At 46.4% G+C, this 14,591-nt stretch overlaps 1 long non-coding RNA gene across 1 annotated transcript; it reads right to left on the reverse strand.

Moving 5' to 3' along the window:
• Nucleotides 1-3,873: 3,873 nt before the first annotated feature.
• Nucleotides 3,874-11,441, reverse strand: LOC122200552. The gene is made up of 4 exons (XR_006193851.1): nucleotides 11,382-11,441; nucleotides 9,053-9,091; nucleotides 5,858-6,001; nucleotides 3,874-4,136 (listed from the first exon to the last, which is right to left on the reverse strand). It is a non-coding gene; the product is annotated as an uncharacterized LOC122200552 (long non-coding RNA).
• Nucleotides 11,442-14,591: the final 3,150 nt, after the last annotated feature.

Genomic DNA, 14,591 nt, shown 5'->3' on the forward strand with positions numbered 1-14,591 from the left:
GCTTTTCTCTCTGTGATCAGGGTTCCCTTCCCTGCAGGTACTGTGGCTCTTTTCTCCCCAAAATCAACTCTCCACAGCTCCTACCTTCCACGAGGTGGTTGTTTTCTACATAAAGATGTGCAGTTTTGTTCTCTCCATTCTCAGATCAATTTCTTGGGTGTTCAAAATGATTTAATATTTATTAGCTGTGTTCAAGGGATGAGGCAAGTTTAAGGTCACCCTACTCCTCCACCATCTTAACTATTCTCCCCATGTGAGTTCTGCTAGGGTCTGAAAAGTTATTCTGAAATCATTGTTGACAAAGAAGTACTGTTAGGTGACTTGAGCAAGTCACTCCATCTATTTATCTTGATTTCCTACCCTGTGGACTGTCAGGCTCTATGACCACCAAGTTTCTTTCTAGGTCCCCCAAGTGTTTCTGGTTCTCTGGCCACTGAACTTGGGCAGCCCTAGGAGAGAAGCTGGCTGTTGGTCCCTAAGCCTTTTGTCTTCATGTTGTTCAGGAAGGTAGTGATGTATAACAGTTCAGAACAATGCCTCCAGATTAGCCTCTCTATGCCTCAGTTTCTGTACATGTTAAATAGCGGTAACATGATGAGAACACTGACCACAAAGTGTTGTTGTGGGTATTAAGAGCTATCACTTAGCAGAGACTTAATATGTAAAAAGCACACAATAGTGGATGGAACTGGAGAGTGTTATGCTAAGTGAAATAAGTCAGGCAGAGAAAGACAGATACCATATGTTTTCACTCATATGTGGATCTTGAGAAACTTAACAGAAGACCAGGGAGGAGGGGAAGGGGGATAAAAAAGTTATAGAGAGGGAAGGAGCTAAACCATAAGAGACTCTTAAATACTGAGAACAAACTGAAGGTTGATGGGGGGTGGGGCAGAGGGGAAAGTGGGTGATAGGCATTGAGGAGGGCACCTGTTGGGATGAACCCTGGGTGTTGTATGGAAACCAATTTGACAATATATTATATATAAAAAAATAAAAATAAAAAGCACACAATAGATATAAGCTATTATTACTGTTGTTGTTGTTGTTTACTATTACTATTATCATTATTATTATTATTATTATTACCACCTTCCTTCTAACTGAGATCAGTTGGCAATGAGAACAGCTCGTAGGAAGACATAAATTTGGGAAAGAAGAAAAAGTAAAACTCCAATTATATATTTCAACATCTTAGAGTAAGAAACAGGTCTGGTCAGACCTGTTCTTAAATGGGGAAACTGAGGCAATGAACTATGGAAGTACAGACCAGAGGCTATCCAGTGAGTCAATAATAGAACCTCGAACCAAGCCAGAAATGGGTTTTCTGAGGATAGTGGTAAAAGGTGTTCAGATCTCAAGTCTGGGGAGATTTCCTCACAAGAAAGTGTTCCATTTTCACTACCCTAACATCAGCCTGGAGGCCATCAGTCAGACAAAGGCACAGCAGCACATGCCCTGAGTATAGAGGGTGAAGAGGGATGAAGCAAAATTTTAAGGATCTGAGGACTCGTGATGATGAGCTCCGTGAAATAAATTTCTCTTCCCAGAGCTGTCTCGTGGAGCTTCAGAGTGCTGAGGCATAAGAAGAGCTGTAACTCACAAAGACAGAGGTCATGGACAAGTGCTCTAGTATAACCCGTCTGGCCACCCACGGAAACTCTACAACAACCGCTGACCACACACACTCACTGGAGTTAAAAAAAAAAAAAAAGTGCTTTGTTCTCATCTTCACTTACCTTCAAGATACACAGTCAATGCTCATTGAATCCTAATTTGATCGAATTCTCACTGTTTCTCACCATTATTCCGGTGTTAAAAATCCCTAGATTCATGTCATTTGAATGTCTATGCTTCTGTTGACACACTTAAAATCAGGACTGAACCTACAGCGTAGAAACTTTTGCTGAGAAAATCAACGTGTTCCCATTCTCACTCGTGAAGTTTGCACAGAGATGACCCCATACCCCCCGCTCAAGAGGTGTGTCTGTGACACAGGACTAGATATCAGAGCACCTCATCTTCCTGGTCTCAGTAACTGGCTCAGAACGTGAGACGCAGCAGAAGGGTCGGACCCAGAGCCGAGAGATGAAAGAATCCACATCCAGTGATGTTGCTTGGCCCCCAGAAATCAGCAGTGGTCAAAGCCAGCCTCCCACCTATTAGTTATGTGGGCCAATAAATCCTCCTTACTAAAAAGAGCCAATTAAAAGTTTGTTTTCTCCTATATTTGTTGCTTGAACTCGGCCAGTGTGTTAGTCTTGTAGGGCTGTCATAGCAAAGCACCACAGACTAGTGGCTGAAACAACCAAATTGTGTTTTCTCCAGTCCTGGAGGCCAGAAGTCCAAGATCACAGTGTCAGCAGATTTTCTTTCTGCTGAGGCCTCTCTCCTTGCCTTGCAGATGGTGGCCCTCTTGCTGTGTCCTCACATGGTCTTTCCTCTGTGTGCGCATCCCTGGTGTCTCTTTTTGTGTGTCCAAATGTCCCCTTCGTATGAGGACACCAGTTTTAATGGAACGATAAGACAATGGAACAATGCCTTCAAAGTTCTGGGAAAAAGATATTTTCAACCTTGAATTCTCTACCCAGACAAACTATCACTTAAGTTGAGGGAAGAATAAAAACATGTCTGGGCATTCAAACCTCAGAATTTGCTTATTTATTTTTATAATTTATTTTGAGAGACAGAGAGAGCATGAGTGGGGAGGGGGCAGAGAGAGAGAGAGGGAGACAGAGAATCCCAAACAGGCTCTGCGCTGTGAGTGCAGAGCTGGATGAGGGGCTTGAACTCATGAAACGGTGAGATTGCGACCTAAGCCGAAATCAAGAGTCTCATGCTTAACCATCTGAGCTGCCCAGGCGCCCCTCAGAATTTACTTTTAATAGGCTTTTTGGGGGAAACTATTGAGGATATTCCCTAGCAAAACAAAAGAGTAAACCAAGAACAAGGAAGACATGGGCTCCAAAACTGGGAAGCAGAGAGGAAGTCCCATAGTAGAGTGACAGTGCAGCAGGTAGACAGCAGTCATTTGGAGGATGGAGGCCCAGGAGGCGGGATCTGGGGGAAACAGACGCAAGCTATCTCCCAGAATGCCTATTCGGATCGAGCATTCAAAAATAAATTAAGGATGCCACAAAAGCAAACAGTGCCAGAAAAAGAAAGGACTTCCAGGAAACACCCAACTCTCTACAAGAGAAAAAATATAATCATCACACAAAATCAGACTCTGCCCTGAACAGCTAAAATGATCTTCCGCTCTTAAACTAAGCCCACAGACAAATCACAGTGTAAGTTACGGTGTCAGGACAGAATGTATACATCATCAATCATGATAACCAGGATGTTCAATTGAGAGAAGCCGGGAAGTGGAAGGCAGGAAGGGGAGCCAGAGGGCAGGGCAGAAATGCAAACAGCCCGTGTTGCAAGGCGAGAGTCAACAAGCGTCTACAGCCGAAAGAGACTTGGAATGGTAAGTTTGTGACAATGCTTCCAAGGAAACTGATGAAAGCAGTGCAACAGGGAGTGAGCTAAATTCAAAGGTTGCGAAAAGGGGCGTGGAGGACGGTGAAATCACCGCAGATCAACAGCGGAAATTCAGTAACTAATTTCCAAACTGAACAATTTAAACATTTTATTTAGAGATATGAAGAGCAATACCAAAAGAACCAGTAAAAGGATTACAAGTGGCCGTCCTAGGGAAGAGGACAGGAGTTAGGAAAGGAAGAGGCAAGGACCTGTGCCTTTTAGTGGCCAGAGGTCTATATTATTTTATTTATTAACCAAGCTCAGTTATTTTATAAATTCATGGTTGGTTGTTTTGTTTTTTGTTTTTTGTTTTTTGTTTTTTTAATTTTAAAGCACTCTAAAGCTTCCTTTGGGATCACTGCCAAATTGCTCGTAAGCCCTTGCTTCATGTACAGATTCAAATTCTCATGGACAGCTGCCAGGTCCCAGCGTCAAGAAGTCCTTGGGTACATCCCCCCGTCTTTTCACCCATCTTGCTGTGAACCCCATAAGTAATGAAGCTTCCATGGTCTTCCACAAGTCAAGGACTTTTAATAGCATTTGATATTTATATGGTAGCTTTCATCTGTGGACTGTAGTGCATGTTACAACATTATCTCGCCATGTTCCTGTGAAAGTAGGAGACAGGTGCTATTAACCCCATTATACATATGGGAAAACTGAGGCCAAGGGCTCTCATGATCAACCTGCTAGGTTGGATCTGTCACTTAGGATTAAGGGAAGGATCACTGAGCCTCAGGACCCTTATAAGGGATTCTGGGAGATTTAACCTCTTTTTTTAAAGTCCTGAAGACGATTCTTTCTGAAGACACTTGTGACTGGGCCTAATTATGAGCTTCATTTTTCCCTCTTTTGGCTAAGTGATCTGGGGCCAAGGAAGAGTGGAGCCATAGGAGGAAGGGAGTAGGTCACAGAGAGCAGAGGAAGAGGGGCAGAAATGAGAAAGACAGCCCTAGTTAATTGTGGGCAGAGTCTTACCATTCACCAAACAGATCAGCAAGTATTTCTAATGCCCCCCTACTAGGTGTTCAGTCCTATGCTTGATGCCAGGGAGGATTCAAGGAAGGACAGAACGGGTGCCCCTTGATCAGTACGTCATCATTTACTTGGGTCCATAAGAAATATGTGCGTTAGAACAGATAGAAACAACGTTGCACTGTGAGATAGAAACGGGAGAGTGCGTGAAATAAGATTTTAAGGGAAAGTAAGAGGAGCAGGTGCTTGGGCGGTTATTTTTTTTTTAAACCTGTGGGTTTTTTTTATTCAAGGGAATAAAGTGGAAATAAGCAGATCTGCAGTCTGTACGAGCCTTTGCTGAGGGCTGGAGCCCAGTCGCCACCCTCCCTCAGACCCATGGAGCCCTGGGTGAACTCAGCTCCTGGGTGGTGAACTCACCTCTTGTCTCCACTGCAAGGTACTTCCCACGTCTCTGGGAGTCCCCAGACATAGCCTGTTACACGGGCTTCTCTGCTCCCCTAGAAAATGATGACTGGTATTGTTACCACTAATAATGAACTTATTATTAGCAAATATTTTATTAATTGTAACTAAGGTTTCCAAAAACGGCATAAATACTTATAATCATTACTACTAGTAGTAAGTTTATTGGATTCACAAAAACCCCTGTAGGGTTAATGAACTTGTCCATGAGCCCTCAGGAAATAGGCATGCAGCTTCCCAGGCATAATATTTTCTTAATTAGCAAAATTTAAAAGTGCATAAGAGATTCTGTGCTCTGCAGCTCTTTGCACACAGTCCTCTTTACTCCCAGGTGTGGGTGTTTTATGCTCTCACAAGGTCAAGGCGCCCTCTAATGGTCATATGTAGTTACAAAGGAGTCCCTCAAGTTCCCCCAGAAACCTGATGGACTGGGTCCCCTCTCTGGATATACAGTACCCAGAATAGGACTTGACCTCTCAGACCCTGTGGTGCTTTCTGATATTTGCAAGTATTAAAGCCCCAAATGGTAGAGATCAATACAAATTTCTCTCAACTGATTGCTAGAAAAGGAACCAAAATAAAGTTTTGAAACACACATGAAAGCTATTTAGTAACTTCAGCAGAGAGGCTGAGAAGATGAGACGTTCATGCTTGAATTAGATGAGCGATGGGTATTAAGGAGGGCACTCATTGTGATGAGCACTGAGTGTTGTAAGTAAGTGATGAATCACTGAATTCTACTCTTGAAATCAATGTTGCACTGTATGTTAACTAACCAGATTGAAATAAAAATTTGAAGAAGGAAAAAGAAAGAGGCACGGAATTCCAAATAGACGTTAGACCCCAGAGATGTGAGGCAATCTGACACTCACGTGGTTCAGCCGCCCACCTGATCTTTAGTTTCCTCCACCACATCCTGACAAAGGAGCCAGCCAGCCTCCCATAGCCCTACTTAGGGGAGGGTCCAAATCGCTGATGAAAATACACAAGCTGGCTACTCGTGGCAAAACTGGAGAGGAAGGTCCCAGCATCCCTTAAAAAAAAAGAAAGAAAAGAAAAGACAGTATTTACATTCTTAATTTCCTATTTAATTAATTATCCAGTTCTTTAAAGCAGATGAATTATACACGTGTAGTTTATGCTCAAAAATCCCAAACCTTGGGGCGCCTGGGTGGCTCAGTCGGTTAAATATCCGACTTTGCCTCAGGTCATGATCTCACGGTCCGTGAGTTCGAGCCTCGCATCGGGCTCTGTGCCGACAGCTCGGAGCCTGGAGCCTGCTTCGGATTCTGTGTCTCCCTCTCTCTCTGACCCTCCCCTGTTCATGCTCTGCCTCTCTCTGTCTCAAAAATAAATAAACATTTTAAAAAATTTTTAATCCAAACAGTAAGTAATAAAAGCAAAACTGCTGTTCCTGAAGTCATGTTAAATATTGTATCTCTGGTGTCAACTCTAAAGATGATCAAATAGGATTACTGTTTAACCAGGAAGGATGGTTCTGTGTTTGTCTCTGCCCCCTCCTGAATACTCCCTCCAAAAACGCAGTAGGGTAATTGAAAAGGATAAAAGGATGGGAGAGGAGATCACAGAGTGGAAAATGGGAACACATTCGGGGAAGGTGAAAAGCAAATGCATGTGTAGAACCTAACTGAATGAGAAGGGAGACAGCTGGAAGGGCTTGTAACTGGCCCTGACCATTCAGCAACTAAGTAGCAGAACTGAGATAAGAATTCAACCAAGGGGCGCCTGGGTGGCTCAGTCGGTTGAGCGGCCGACTTCGGCTTAGGTCACGATCTCGCGGTCCGTGGGTTCGTGCCCCGAGTCAGGCTCGTGGGTTTGAGCCCTGCATTGGGCTCTGTGCTGACAGCTCAGAGCCTGGAGCCTGTTTCGGATTCTGTGTTTCCCTCTCTCTGACCCTCCCCTGGTCATGCTCTGTCTCTCCCTGTCTCAAAAATAAATAAAACGTTTAAAAAAAATTTTTTTTTAAAAGAATTCAACCAATATGTTCCCAGAATCTATGCTCTTCACTTAAATTCTTCTACCCAAAATTGACCCTATATGTCATCAATGGGACCATTCTTTAGGCTGTCTCAAAGACAGGGAAAGAGAATATTTAACATGTTTCTCAGTATTCGTGGCTCTACATGGTGCAGCCGCCATTTTCAATTTGGATCTTCTCCCACCCCAACTCATTTAACACCCTTCCCCACGACAGCAGTGAATGTGACCAAGGAGCTCAGACTAAAGAGCTACAGAGAGGGTCAGTACCAGCAGCTTGGTACCATGGAGCAAGTCAGTACCATGACCTGGGGCCATGGTCAGGCTCCAGCATTGCACTGGGCACGGTGGAGGGAAGCCCCCACCTTGGCAATGCCCTGGATCAAGGTGATGATAGACACGTCCTCAGAGAGTGTGATTAAGAACTTGATAGTCAGTGGTCCCAGGGATGATATGAGTGGGTAACATTTACTGAGCATTTAATCCACATCCGGCAGTGTCACGTGACATTTTATGACTACCACCTCTCTATTGATAAGTAGGGTTTGCATGTACTGGGAACCTTTAAACTTCACATAACCCTATGAGTTATGAGGTGATCCTTCTATTATTCCGATCCCCATTTTAGAGATAAGGAAACTGAAATACAGAGAAGTTGAGTAACCTACCCAGATACCTACAACCTGCAAGGGGCAGAGTGAGGTTTTTAGTATCCCAAGACTGCACTCTTCAGCAGCATAATATATGAACAGCATGAAAAATGTAAGAGAGGATCAATAGAGCCCGGGAGAAGAGAAAACTCAGACTGGACCCCAGGGAAACCACTCCCCTGGCTGTGAATTTATGTCACTTCTTTAGTGGGATGGAACTGGAGACACAAAAGAACTCTACATAGAACTCAGTTATCGCCATGCAGTTTTTGTGTTTGCGCTGATAATTACATCCACTAAATCTGTCTGAAATCCTCATAAGGTCTTTCCTGTTACTGCGATCAGTATTTGAACAGGGTGGACGAGACAATGGCAGCCAGGATTCTGGGGGCCAGAGCAGCAGACCCAGCAAGCATATCACCCCATGACGTTTTAACAAGTCAGACAACGGTGAGCGTGCCCCCTATTTCATATGCTGACATATAATCACAAGCACACATTAACACGTATCACATGTGTGTATAACAGTCGTATGCAAGGGAGCAAGCGTACACACACAGGTAAAACGTCCACATCTTCTGTCTATTCATTGTAAGACCTCGGGCATTTTTAAATTCTCTCTGAAGCTCAGGTTTCTCCTCTGTGAAAGAATACCTCTCTCACAGGGTTACTGTATGAAATGTGTTTGAAATCTCTTTATATATCAGAAAACTTGATTTAAGTATGTGAGTTATTGTATGTATGTGTATCGAAGGGTAACACACATACTTTGCTGGCCTGCTTGACGTTCTTTTTAATGTTTATTTATTTTTGAAAGTCAGAGAGTGTGAGTGGGGAAGGGGCAGAGAGAGGGGGACAGAAGATCCGAAGCAGGCTCCACGCTGAAAGCAGCGAGCCCAATGTGGGGCTCGAACGCACGAACCGGGAGACCACGACCTGAGCCAAAGTCGGGCATTCAACTGACTGAGCCACCCAGGCACCCTGACATTTTTATCTTATTACCTCTGTACAAGCCACAGGTGAGATTTCCCCATCTCCCCTTGTCTGCTCCTAGAAGCACATTCATCAGGGAATGATGTTAAGGCTACGCTTTGGAGGATGTTTGCATTATTTTTGATCCTTAAGAACGGTGTGCTCTTTTTAAAATAGTACATTTGACGTTTGGTAGCATTGAAGAGAAAATCTTCCAAATGCCTCCTCTACCAGGCCGACCTGGGGACCGGATAAAGTCACATCTTTATTAAGAGCTGTCCCCCCGCCCCCCGCCACCCCACCGCTGGGTTGAGCGCTACCTTCCCTGGAGGGCAGCCCATCCAGGCACATCTGTAGGTGACAATCGGTGGGGGGTAAACTCGAGGGCTCAGTCCACAATCAGAAGGTTATCCCAACGCCGTAGGAAGAGCATAAAAATGAGAACAAACCTTGGTTGCACTGACCTTGGGCGGGTCAGATCTTCACTGATCCTGTTTCCCCATCTGAAGCAAGAGGGAAAAGTAATATCATCCTGACAGTCCCTTGGATCGCAGAGAAGAGAGCACAGGCACAGCAGAGGAGAGCACTTTGCTGCCTGTCATAAATGATGACATAGTTAGGTCTCGAGAGCCAGGCGTCTGGTCAGAGAATCAAGGGCTCCACGTTCTCAGGGGCCTAGCAGCACACTGGTAGTCGCCAGGGAGAAAATGTAAAACTTCCTAGATTGCTAAAGGGAAGCATGTTCTCATGGGCAGGAAGGGGTAGCAGCAAGACCAAAGGCAAAGAGGGCATTCACCCACAGCCTCCAGTGGTGCTGGGCTGGGAAAGCCGAGACAAACGTGGAGCAGGGCCCCTGGGGGTCATCGCACTGGGCGACTGAGTAACCAGCTTCCTGGAACCCCAAGTGCATCTGTCTCTCGCCACATTAATATCACAGCTTCAGGCGCGGGAGGGGTGGGAAGGAATGGAGAGAAGGGATAGAAGGCCCCCTTGACAATCCATTTCCCTCCCTTGACTGGATGAGAGACCGAGTCCAGCCAGGAAGCAGCAGCGTAGCCAGGAGACCCCACTGCCCACCTAAATGAGGTGTGACCAGTTGACAGCCATGGGCCTTGAGTGGGGGACACTCGAGAAGACAAGATGATCAGATACGCTCCAACCCCCCACCCCAGTCAATAACCTGGGCCCTTCCCTCACAAGTTCACACAGGGCTGGGGGGGCCGTCCTGCCACAGACACCCAGGGCAACCACATCCCCCACGCCCTCCTCTGGTCTCAGCGGAGTGGAAACACATCCGCCAGGGAAGCTTTCCGGAGGTTATCAAGAGTGACCCAGAGACAGGGGCCAAGTGCAGTAAACATAAGCACCTTCGCAGCTGGGTGCCTGGGCCCTTCCCCGGGGGGCCACTCGGCAGGGGCGGGCATGGTGCTGGCTCTTATTGGGAGAATCTGAGCCGCTCTGTCCAGCCCGGAGGAACAGGAGAGAGGTGGGGCCAGACCCGAAGTGGGACCCTGGTGCCTCCCCGAGTCCGGTGTGCCGTCGTGCTGGGGAGACTCAAAGGGGCCTGGAAAGGGCGTCAGCCTTTAAAGAAACAAGAGACCGCCTCACCGACAGGGTTTCAAGGAAGACCAGACAGCTGTGGTTAGATACCTATACCGTCCTGTGAGGTGAAAAGGGGAAGGATCTAGAGGCTGCCCAGGAGCTTCCAGCGGCTGAACTAGAAGATTCTCTGGACCTGCCACACAGCTTGCAGGGCCCCTTCGCCACCGCTGGCCTGGCCAGGCCAGGGTGTGTTGCCCAGAAAAGGCTGCCTGTGCCCCTAGCCGCCACTGACCAGGTACTGGGTTGATGGGCATGTCTGTGTGCTTCTGCCTCAGAATGGGCGGGATTGGTACTGAAAGCAAGTCCCCACAGCCTGGCACGACACAACCGGCAGCAACCTCAATGCAGCAACCATGCTGTCCAAACCAAATTTAAGGTGTAATTGTCCGGCAAGTCTGTATATAAACATTTGGGGAGCGTGAGACAGATTCTTTGATATGAAGTCTGTGGTTAAGGAATTCAAAGGCTTGTGATTTTCTCACCCACTAAGCATGTTGAGGACAAAAGCCACCATAACTGGATAGACTCAGAAGATGAGCTGCCCCATTACAAGCTGTGTGACCTCAGGCAAGTTCCTTAGCTTCTCTGAGACTCAGAATGTTCAGCAGCAATGAGTAAAACAAGTATCATAAGGATGCATCTCTCACTGGACTATTAGAGAATGAAACAAGGTAATGCCTGTGAACATGACTGCAACTATTTTTGCTTTTTTTTCCCCCAACTACCTAGCTGTATAACCTTGAACAAGTAATCACTACCCTCTGGGGCTACGCTTCCTAGGAAATGAAGGGACTGGATTTCTAAGAGTCCTTTGTAGCTTTCATATTCTCTACCGTGACCCAAGAGAACGATCGGCTTCTCGTCATTATATTAAGCGCCCACCTTGAAAAGGTTCTCCCTTCCAAATGTGGCTGCAGTCTCCCCCACCCTTTCCTCTAACAAAAACCTGCAGTTTTCCTGGAGAGTGAGCACAACTGTATTCATTGTAGTAAGAGCTGTGACGTCCAGGCATCGAGGGGCAATTGGGGGGCTTTTGGATTGGTACCTTTGTACAGGATCCAAGAAGGTTCAACAGTGCTCTTACTTCCTACTCATCTGCCCTAACTAGGAATAACTAGAGGTGGAAACTAGCAGACCCGCATTTGCGTAACAGATCTGTTATTTACCGGCTAGGAGACCCTGGGATCTTACCTTTCTTCTATGAGCCTGTTCCCTCCAGCAGCTCTGGAGCTGTTACCTCATGGAGACGTTCTGAGGATTGAATGAAATCATGTCAATAACGTGTCTAAAGTGAGTAGCGGTAGCTGTATGTGTTCTTGTCTATCATAAAGTATTATTTCCAGCTAAGTGTTACATTTTCATGATCTCTATTGTTAGTGATCATAATGGGGAGTGACGTCAGTAGTCTCGATCTCCTTCATCCACACAGAGGGGACAGAGGCAGCACCCCATTCAACTATCAGCTTTCTGCAGCCCTGAATTTGGATATCAGATAGAAATAAAAGCCTAAGCATTATCATCCTGCTGGAGCCACTATTCATTAATAACTTTGGCTCTTCTGTGGGAGTGGAAAGCTAAGGCTGTTTTTCTCAGATTTGCCCCCAGAGAGAGGGCCCTGGTTCTGCAAATTGCCCCAGGCTTCCCCCGTGGAAAGGGCCAGAGATGGCATCAGGCCTCTGTGTCTGGGGACCAAGGTGGTGAATGGGATGCTATTCATGAGCTAGTTAACAATCTCAGCATGCATCTGAGGCCAGAATGGGCACAAAGGGAGTGTTAAGAGAGTGTCACCTAATGCAAAATAGGAACACCTCCCTGGGTTGCAGAGACATGTTCCAGAGCCCCAGAGACCCAGAGCACCAGCCTTAAAAGTTTCTCCAGCAGCTTTCGCTCAGCAGATGAGATACTGAGTTCCCTCTCATCTCATTTATGCTCAGGAACAGCGAGTGCAGAGACAGCAAGATGCAAACTCCTCCCTCTTTCCATGTGCCTCCATCCCGGCTTCTCGGAAATCTCCGGAGTCAATAAACTCAACTGACAAAGAGAGTGAGAAAGGAAATTCTCCACATATAAAAAATGCGAGGCCAAGATGACTCAGATCCCCCTTGGTTCTTTATTCTGCAGCTACCCTGCACTGAGAGCTTTGTATGAGAACATTTTGAATATATTGTCTTATTTTCAGACCATCAACAATCCCACCAGATGAGTGCTATTGTCAGTCCCACTTTATAGATGAGGAAGTTGAGGTGACTGATGTAAAATAACTTGCCCAAGCTCACAGAAGCTGCTAAGTGATGGAGTCAGGGTTCGGACCCAGGACCTAATTCATAATCACTAGCAGAATTCGCCAGGGAAAGGATGAAAGAACCAGAACAGGGTAACAGTGGTTTCCCAAACATGACCTCAGTTCCCCCAATCTTTTAGAGAAAGCCTGCTGAACATCCATTATGAGCCAGATGTTCTCCCATTTATCTTACACACATCACCATCTATGAGGCTGATATTTGCTCTGCTTTATGGAGGAAACTGAGGCCCAGAGAGGGAAGATGGTTCCCCAGTTCACATTCCCTACAAATGGTGGAGTTGTGTTTGGCATCTTGCTCTTGGGGCTCTGAGGCTGGTGCTCTGTCTCCCGACTCTGCAATGGCTGGACCAGTCACCTTCCTAGTATTGGTTGTTTTCTCTCTCCCTTCCAGGGAGGATTCACCATGTGTTCTGAGACAGGCTCCAGATACACAGACATACTGCTCTTGGCCTTGGCCATCATGGCCATCATCGCCAACCTCCTACTATACTTTCCCAATGGGCAGGTGCTGGAGCCTGCCAAGATTACAGACTTGGTCTGGTCTTTCCATGGCTTTTTGGGAGCTGGACTCTTGGTAAGAATGAAGTTATCTACCTTGCCTCCTCTAAGTCACAAAGTGATCATCTCATCTTGGGCCCACCTTCCCTGGGCCCCCAGAAAGTGGCTAGCTGTCTCCCTCTGTACCTCACAACACATGATACATAAACACTGGGCACATGGTACTGCGAGGACCTATTTATGTGCTCTTCTACTGGGCCGCGATCTTGTCAAGAACACAGCCCAAGTCTCATTCACCTTTGTCTCTAAGTGCCTACCCAGCAAAGTGCTGGCTTAGACTAGAGCTTAATATGTGCTTGTTAATTGCATGAGGAAGTACACTATAAAAAGCATAATAACCAAGTATTTGTCAGGTTCATCAGGTTTCAAGATGACCATCTTGAAAATTGTGTACCACTCATCGAGGCTTCCCTAGGCAAAATTATGGCGTTGGCAAACTTTTCCTGTAAAAGGCCGTATAGTAAATCATTCCAGCTTTGCGGACCATGTGGTCTCTTCTTTCAACTCCTCAACGCTGCCACCAAAGGGCAAAAGCAGCCACAGACAATACATAGACAAATGGGTATAACCATTGTTCCAATAAAACTTTATTTATAAAGACAGGCAATCTGCTGGATTTAGCCCACATGTGGTAGTTTGTTGCCTCCTGAGACACTGAGTGCTTTCCTTCCTTTCCACCTTCGTTTTCATTCAGCTCCTACTCTCCCACGTATCCAGCGTTCCCGTATGAGAGGATCATTTGTTTATGGAGACCCAATGCCAGACACTGAGTAGGTGCTCAGCCCATGGATGGACGCATGCATCCATCTCAGGAAAAGGGTTCTGTTTCTTCTCCCCCACAGTAGTAGAGGCAGTGACCATCTGCCCCTCTCATGATGGCAGAGGCTGGGCCTTCCTGCCTGGGAGAACATTTAAGACAGCAATACCGGGGTAAAAGTGGTCTGTGTCTCAGCTCAGAGCCCTTCCTAAGAGGCCGCGCAGACCTAGGAAGTCTGCCAGACCCTGTTCAAGTCTCAAGTCTGCCCCTGAGCTGCGGTGCAGACCTTCCTGAGCTTCCATTTCAGTGTGGAGAACATTAAATGAGAACATACACAGCGTGCCCTGCACATACCTGGCAGCCAGTAAAATGCAGTCTGCCCTCTTTCCTGGCTCGGATTACCAGCTCCTTCTCCCTGGACCAGCCAAGCGCCTTCTCGAGCCTCACCCCGCCCCCCACTTGCTTAGTCCCACAGGATGGGCTTGCATGGGTCAGTCCCACCACCAAGCAAAGGCTGAACTCCCCTTGGAGCCCTCCTCATCTGTAGGATATACAGCACCCAACTTCTCTCAAGATATAATGAGCAAATGCAGGAAGTGTTGAAGAGAATCAAACCAAGCAGCTTGAGGGTATTTAGTTTCCCTAACAGAATCTCAGGTTTATTGAGAGACAGTAACCCAGAGGGAAAACATTCCACGGTCCTCAGGAAAGCAGAGTGAAGCCTGACTCAGTTCCTCTTTCTCCTCTTTCTTTCTTTTTCTTTCCCTTTTTTCTTCCTTTTTTT

The sequence above is a fragment of the Panthera leo genome, chromosome D1, assembly GCF_018350215.1.
Source record: "Panthera leo isolate Ple1 chromosome D1, P.leo_Ple1_pat1.1, whole genome shotgun sequence".
Lineage (NCBI taxonomy): Eukaryota > Metazoa > Chordata > Mammalia > Carnivora > Felidae > Panthera > Panthera leo.